The sequence below is a fragment of the Opisthocomus hoazin genome, chromosome 9 (assembly GCF_030867145.1).
Source record: "Opisthocomus hoazin isolate bOpiHoa1 chromosome 9, bOpiHoa1.hap1, whole genome shotgun sequence".
NCBI lineage: Eukaryota > Metazoa > Chordata > Aves > Opisthocomiformes > Opisthocomidae > Opisthocomus > Opisthocomus hoazin.
The window spans coordinates 15,167,973-15,176,682 of record NC_134422.1 but is presented as its reverse complement, the minus strand read 5'-3'; positions in this window follow the sequence as shown (position 1 = coordinate 15,176,682).

Sequence of the window (8,710 nt, the reverse complement as noted above, 5' to 3'; positions counted from 1 at the left end):
TCACCACAATTATATTTATTCTGGGGTCCTGAGATTATTTCTGGCTCTACTCTTTATGATCTTTCTGCGTCTCACTTTCAATATTTGTACAATACAGGTAGTGATATTGAACTTCTGGATAATGTGCTTTGAGATACTTGGAAAACGTGTTACATAGGAATGGTGTTTTCACAGAATCACAGAATAGTAGGGGTTGGAAGGGACCTCTGTGGGTCATCTAGTCCAACCCCCCCGCCGAAGCAGGGTCACCTACAGCAGGCTGCACAGGACCTTGTCCAGGCGGGTCTTGAATATCTCCAGAGAAGGAGACTTTATTTGTTGTTGAAACTCTGAGAAGACATTCAGCAACTTATGCTGGGTGAGATCTCACATATGACTCCCCTGTTCATTTATTTCACCTTGTAATGATTACAAATGAATAAAAGAAGTCCCGTTCAGATTCCTCCTCTAAAGAAATTTTAATTCTTTCAGCAGAGCTATGACACCCACTACTTAACACAAAATTAAGAAGGTAGAATCTTCTCCTAAACATTCTTGACCAGTTATTTCCATTTACTATTGCTAAAGAAGAGGAGTACCACAAGTTGAAGTAGTTAAAAAATAGTACCTTGTAGGGAAATCTGAAACAGTGATTTTTCACCACCAGTGACAACAAATAGACTTTTTTTTTCATCAGCCCAGCCCAGTACTAATACAATCAGATGGTGTTACTATGATGTGCTTTCACAGTTGTTTTGACTGACTGTGCATGTTGGAGCTTCTTAATGCTGACATAGGACTTTGACTGAAATCAAAATCCAGCAGAAAAAAAAAAAAGGATATAAATATAAGGGAAATAAAACCTTGGGAATATTTGTAATGTCTACTGAACCTGACGAATGTACAAGGTACACGTGGTGCAGAAACTTCCTACCATCTTGTGCAGTCCTAATACTGACCCTTCTTTGGTCCTGCAAACATAGATGCTCGTGCTGTCTCAGGTAAGTGACTTCCAAAGTATGGAAATGTGAACAAAGTACTTTTTAAGGAGTTTGTCACAGGTGCCAACCCCCAACATCTATGCACTATGGCATGATTCTATAAACCTTCTTCACACAAAATGTATCTGAGAGCAATTTTGGGGGATGTTTCCATGTGGGCAGAAGAAGAGTGAGGGAATCCCATTTCATTTCTTTGATGCATCATCTACATGATATTACACAAGATAGTGGCAGACCATTACTGTGTTGTCTTCTTCAAATCTTCTCCGTCTCCTCCAGTCATCAATGAAGCTACAGCCAGTCTTGGGAGGGATTTGGTATGTGTGATTTACATGCAGTTTCCATGAGCTGAAGTTGATAGGAGGGAATTCTATACAGATGTTTTATTCACAGCAAAACCCTTTATCCTCCTTGAGGCAGGATCCTGGGTAGGTGAAGTATCACTGCTTACGGTTATTTCCCTCTTGCAGAATAAATTCATAGTTGTTACATCTTAGATTTGGCCAAATGAGATCTGATCACCCAAATTCTAAAGGTATGGAAGTTTACTCATCTCATTTGTGTATGTGTTAAGAGGTCGAAAAGAAAAACTCCCAAATCTTTGGCTTCTAACCATTCTATGAGTCTTCTGGCAAAATAGCTGGATATCTTCAGGGATAGTGTTGGAAAACAGTCCAAAATTATCAAATGCTTCAGGCTGTATACACTAGTATAGGTTAGCAGCCAAGCTGAAATCAGCATTTAAGCACCAGAATATAGACTCTTAATCAAAGCAAGTGAATTCAAACCAAGGATTTGCGCAGAGACAAAGTTTAGTAAGGATCAATGCCTAAGCCAGAGTCAGGACTAAATCTTTAATAAAGACATACCTAACGAGTTCCTGTCCTCTAGATCTAAATGAATCCAATGAGAAATGCATGTGACTAATTTGGTTCTGATGATCTCTGAAGCAGCTCCAGTCTATTGCAGGGAACCTTCGCGCAAGTGTAATTATTATGGTTCCTTCTGCCTAAATTTCTTTCCTTTCCCTCTCCTGGTCCCTGAAGAACCATTTCAAGACAAGGCAGAATGATACTAATACTATTAAGATACTATGAAGAAAACAGAAAAGCACCCATAATGAGATGTTTCCTCATGGGTAGTGAGCAAAGATATTAAGGAGTACAGGTAGCAGTTCCAGATAGTAAATAAAATACTAAGAATATAATGAACATCACAGATTCTATAATCTGGCCATGTTTTCATCTAAAATGGTGAAAATAATCTAAAACAATGTGGAGGGTAGAAGATATTTATGGAGGGTAGAAGATATTTAATGCCTTAATATAATTGTATTATTAAACCACGATAATCAAGAATTTTACCTTTACATTTTTTGTTTTTTCATTCAGCTATCAAGTTAGCACTGTATAAAGCCTATGAGTGTGTGAAAGATGAAGGGTAGCACATAAAATAAATTGCAAGGTGAAGGTGGTAAGCAGAAATGCAAGGGCACAGCTGCATCTAAATTGCAAGACATTGCATCATGTCTCTTTCCGTATCAGGATGGGAAATCCAGCTATGACTAGACTACTAAACCTGTGTGTAGACATAGGCATGTACAGACATTTCACTTTCCTGATCCAGCATCCAGCATTATTTCACAGAACAAAACCAGAAGAAATCTGCTTGGTAAAGCAACCAAGGCAGGGGTAGTCCAGGCAAAGGCTTAATGGACAGAGTAGTTGATAGCTAAACCATTAAAGTACAATCAACCTGATACAGACAGCCCTAGGGGGTGGTGATGGAAGAAATTCCCAATTTCCAGAGGTGAAGCAGGAAGTTGTCAAATTCTCCCCCTCTCCCTCGTAGTACAAACATACCAGGTGAAAGACAAGGCTAAGATCAGTGTTCAGGTCTTCAGCGGATATAAGTTTAGATGCATATAAATCAGGAGAAACCCTACCCGGTCACCTCCATGTTCTCGAAATTTGCAGTTTTGTATTTTATTACATCCATTCTCTTTGCTTTAATAGAAAATCCCCAAACTATGTTACTTCTGTTCACAATGGAATTCAGTAGGAACAAGGCTGTTTGGTTTTGGGTTTTTTTTCTGCTTTTAAATGGCAATGATATGAGAGATTTGGAAATGTATTTACCATGAACATACGTCTGCCATCTCCTTGGCTCATCAGATACAAACAAAGATTTTCACTGACTTAGCCATAAGAACAAGTTATTGCATGTTAGCTGGGCCTCTACAGCTCTACACATGCATGATTTTAGCCTGCAGTTCACCTCTTTTGGACAGCTTTCATTTAAAAAAATGATAATTTTTGAATATGTAATCTGAATGTTTAATGTTTTCTGAATGTCAGAATTCAGAGGGAAGTGAAGAACACAAACACACTGACTCGCCATAAGACTGTTCTGTGTAATCACAAACCCAGCATGTTTTTTGGTATGGGACTATTTACCTGTGTTTTGAGACTTTATTAACAGAAGATTGTAAAGTGCTTAGTGATCCCTGGATGGAATGTAGTTTATACCACACTAAGCTAACACATAAATAAGAATAAAGTACAGGTATATGCCATATCTGGAGAATGGTCTCCAAAGAGGGAAAATTGGGGGATTGATTTTTATGTTTATGAAAGTCGGTGGGGACTTCTGCTCTAAAATCAGTGGCATGTGCAATGGGCTCATGTGGATGGATGGGGAAGTTAGTGTGCAGATAGATGTGGATTTACAGCCCACAAGGTATTCTGCAGTAACTTGCCATGAGGGTTTTCTTAGCCTACACTGAGAATGCCTTTGTGTGCAGCAGTCTAATAAACTATTTTGCACTTGGTCTCTATTAGATGGGTTTCTTACACCAGCTGACACACCAATTTCTGCACATTACCTTTTCTGTAATGATAAATGCTGTAACAATGTCTGGATAAGTTACACTGGGTCTCTTTACATTCACTAAATATGTAGTCAGGCTGGCAGTACAAGCATATGAAACCCAATTCCCCTCTGCCGTAAAGTGGAATGCTTCCCTGGAAGCCAAGGCAGGTTCCACAGATTCAGATCTGCAGCAAATTCAACCTGGTTACCATGACATGGTCGCCATAACATTGCACAGTCTTTGAGCATCCTGCAGTTTTCTAGGGAAGAGGTCTACACAGTGTGCAAATTTAGGAAACCATGGCAGCAGTTTTATACACATTGAACGCCATGAGCAGCACAAGTTGCTGCCTAGGAAGGTCCCAGCTTCCCCCCAGGAGGAAAAGCAAAGCAGCCACAAGACATAATCCTTTGCCCTAAGGTAAATCTGCCCCAGGAAATTTCACACTGGTTCTCTTCCAGAAGGAGTTTTCCTAAGGGTAAAAGTGTTTGTGCAAAGTTATGCTAAGTCAGCAGCTGCCAGACATTTGCCTAGAGGGGTCTGCAGGGCAACCCCTGAAATGCAAGTTTAATCAGGCTGAGTTCTCCAGTGGTGGGTGCAGTACTCCAATGCATTGTGCCATCCTTTGGCAGGTCAGTGTATAAAATATCACTTGGTGGAGTCCAAGTCTAAGAGAAAAAGAGAAATCTCCTATTGCCATTCTTGAAGATAATGCTTTATTTCAAAAAAAAAAAAAAAAGAAAAAAAGAAGAAAATTTGGCAGTCAAAAGTGCCAGGCTAGTGGAGACACACTGTCTGCACAGCAGCTTCTCCTGGTAATAGATCTTAAAAGCTTCAGCAGTGATCTGTTATTCTTACAAGACACAACAAAGCTCCCAACAGGCAGAGAACAACAGAATTAATGGATTGGAAAGTGAGAGTCTAATGTATGAGCTTTCTAAAGTCTCTCAAGACTAGCAACCTCATTGTGCATATCCCGTAAGTTACTGCTATTGGGTTTTGGGTGTACGTGATACCACCAGTGGAAAAAAAGCACAGAGGTCAATACAGCTGTAAACTATCTCAGAGCATCTGGGTAATATTTCTATGGAAATCCTTTAACTCTGAGAGAAACAAATATTATTTACACAACAAAGGGCTTAAAAAATACCCAAGCAAGCAGAAGTCGGCTCAGTTCAACTACTTTACAGTTAAATAATTTTTTATTGAATTCAAGTTTCATGGATCATTAGAGAGCCAGAGGCAGAATTCCAAGAGCTGCTTTGGCCTAATGAGTCTTCAGCAAATTGTTTTTTTAAGAATCTCATGCCCTCTTTCTGGGCTGTGATAAGAAACTGTGTTTTATGTAATTTCTCTTTATTTTTTCTGTTTTTAAAAAATACAAGGTTTTTAATTGAACATAACTTATATTCAGTGCAATATGCTGTTGCTAGTGTGCATTTCCTTTACTGTTTTTTCACTATGAATATAAATGTCCCAATACCATAGAAAAGGTACTGACACCTGCACTTACTTTCTTATGGTCAAATTATGCACTTTCCCTTTTATATAGTGAGAACCTACTGAAGTCAATAGCTTTAAACTCACTGATTTCACAAGCCTATGTTGCATTGCATCCTCCAAGAACCTACAGTTATAAATCAGTGCAACCATTACTTCTAATGCTCTAACTGATTTTGGAAAACAAGAGAGGGGAGTTTAATCTATGAAAACCTTACAGCTGATATAAATTTGCCTCCAAAGGAAAATATTTATTAAAAAATAACCCTATCAATTTAACAGGCAAATGGTAAGTGAGTTGAAAGTTAATACTCACCAGAGAAGAAACTTTTAACATCAAGTTGACCAAAATCCCTTCTATCATCATAGCCAGGGCACGCCAGTATCTGCAGCCAACAACGCAGAAGAGACTGATGGGACTGGCAGCACGTCCAGACACCTGTGACTGCCTAGACCAGAGGCCTGGACACTGCTTTACAGCTGGGTACACTGGGGGTTAGTGTGTGGTGCACAAGCCAGGGTGAGCTCTGAGTTCACAGTTTGGGTTTACAGTCAGATATCTTAACTGCTCTGCTGTTGTGTCTAATACATCCCTGAACAGCACGTCCCTGCATCAGACAGTCACCCTGATAAAAAAATAGAAAAGAATGCCAATCTAGGCAGAGAGATCCCTCATCAGAAGAAAATTGCCTCACTAGGAAGTTACCATTAGCAGTTGTCTTGGACATAAAATTGGAGGCCTTACTTTCTAACTTCTACACACAAAACAAAAAAATTATCTTTTGCTTGAGTGCAGTGAAGTTTTTAGCACCAGCTTACTAAATGGATGGGCTGAAGTTTGTGTGTTTCAGAAAATGGAACGAGCAGCACAGTGAGAGACACAGCAGCTTGTGTTACAGTTCAGCTACTGTTAATTCAGTCATTTGATCTGAAAAGAAAATCAATCTTTGTAGCTCTGATTCTTGTGCCGCTAGAGTTGGCAAAAAATGTTCTCGTAAACTAGCCCAACAATGAGGATTTGAGAGAGGCAAAAATTATTTGTCTGCAGAGTCAAATTCAGCGATCACTTCCAGCCAGGTAAACAGGAGAAGGAGCCATTTCTGAAATAAGCACTAATTTTCTCTGCTCTGAATAGGCAGTGGCATGCACGGATGGAGCATGCACTTGGTGTAGTCCCTACACTACATCACCAGCTCACCATGGAGACCCATTTGAGCCGCCTCTGATAAAGTCCTTTGGTAGCACCTGCTGCCATGGGAGGTGAGGGAGCATGCCCACATGGGCCAGCTCTGCTTCATGGTCTCTGCTCAGCGCTCCGCGTGTTCAGCTCCTGCCTTGCATCTCTGAGAGTGGCTTTGGTCATGTGGAGAACACCTGCTTGCTCTTGCGGGCCCTCCTTCTCCCAGTCTTTAACAACATTTTGGTATCCTTCTTCCCTACCCCAAAACCCTGCCCTTTTCTCCAGGCTGCTCACACCCATCCACAGGGCAGCAAGTTTCAGAAAGCAAAAGCAGGCAAAAATATCTAAAAAGTCTTTTTTTTTTTATTTATGCCACCCTGAGCGTATCAAAATAACTAGCAAAGCAGGATTCAGGCCATCCTCCCCTTCCTGACCCCCCTTCCTCCCACATAGCCATTAACTGAGTCTCAGACTAGGGACAAGTTGCTAGAAATGGTAAAGATGAACTTCAAAGAAGAGAGCAAAGCAGCACTCATTAGTATTTCTGGAGAGATGGACATTAGAGGCCACCATGAAGGCTCCCTCCAGTCATGAAGAGTAAGGAGAGGAGCTGGGTGACATTTCAGGACTTTGGGGCCTGTTGACCCAGGGTGAGGTGTGGGAGCAGCGTGCAGACTATGCCCATGTGCAGAGCAATGATGAGAAAATGGGGCAAGCAAGGGGCAAGCAGAGTCCCCACAGTGGCATAATATTGTCTAGGGCTTTCCCTTGGCTGGAATTTAACCTTGGAAAAAGAAGGCCTGGCCCCTCAGGAGGCCATCAGCAAACACCTCTGCAGTGCCAGAGTCTTGGCAGCCACAAGGCCACACTAGATGGGGAGCGGGAAGAAGCAGCGGTCTGGGACATCCATCACTGGCATCAGCTAAGTTGACCACTGGGTTGCCTGCTTTGCCAAGTTTGACAGAAAAACGCAGCTGTGGAGTCGTGCATCCAGGATGACTGAGCATCTGACCACAGCCTGAGGACAGCAGTCCAGCGAGGCTTCATACAAAGACCACTGCCCAAACTCAGTCCTCACTCCACTACAGCCTTCACCTGAGGAGTGTAGAAGAGTTTGTCTGAGCAAGAACTAAGTTAAGGACCTTAAGATTTGTCATGTTAAATTTAAGCCTTTTGAAGTAGTTCATAGTTGTCAGTGTCAGCTGTGTTATTTCAGATTTTTAGCTTCCTGAGGAATCGGACAAAACCCCTAAGAACTCTTTGTGAAAGTGTTCAGCCCAGGAGTCGCAATTCTTTTGCATTTTGCACTATGGAAAGCTTGCTGAAACTGCTTAACTACAGAGGGCTGTTTGTCACATATCTTGAATTTCAGACAAATCACAAGATGTTAAAATTGGGACTCAGTGTGATAATGATGATTTTGCCCACTTAGTTCACTACAGGCTTCAAGTACTGTACTTATTCTCTCAACATTAAACGAAAAGTAGCTTTCTCCCACGCTATTTCACAGAAAGCAGGGGAATGAAACCTAACCAGCTTGAAACCTTTCAGACTAAAATGCAAAATGATGATTTTGGCAGGGAGTGGGTATGTACAGTGTATAAAGTGTGGGAAATTAAGAGCCAAGTGCAGAAATATACATTAACTGAAAGCCACAGTAAAGCACCTTGCTATGTAGCATGTTTAGAAAAATTATATGCAGTTTAAAATTAAAGACAATATTCATTTTAAATTTCACACATTTATATATGTGTGTGTGTGCATGAATATGTGTGTGTGTGTTTGTGTATGTGAATTACCAGGAGTAATGAAAGGGGTAGATAAATTACTTATGTCAGATGAATGAGGAAAAAATAAAAAAAGCATTTTAAATACAGTTAGAGCATATAATTAATCAGAACTACTCTGATTAATAATAACTATTATTGTAGTTATTATTGATAAATGTTAGCACTAGACTTCAATGGCTGGGCTACTAAGAATTCAGATTAACTGAAATGCATCTAATTTGCCTGCGTGTAGCTATAGCCACTTTTATTAACCAATAATTCTTCTCTAATACTGCTGGTTAACATCGTTCTCTTGCTCCTCGTACCTGTTCTACTTAGAAATACTGAAGGACCACGAATCTCTTCTTGCCTCTGCCCCACGCTTTCTGTTGTCTTCAGTGAAGTTAAT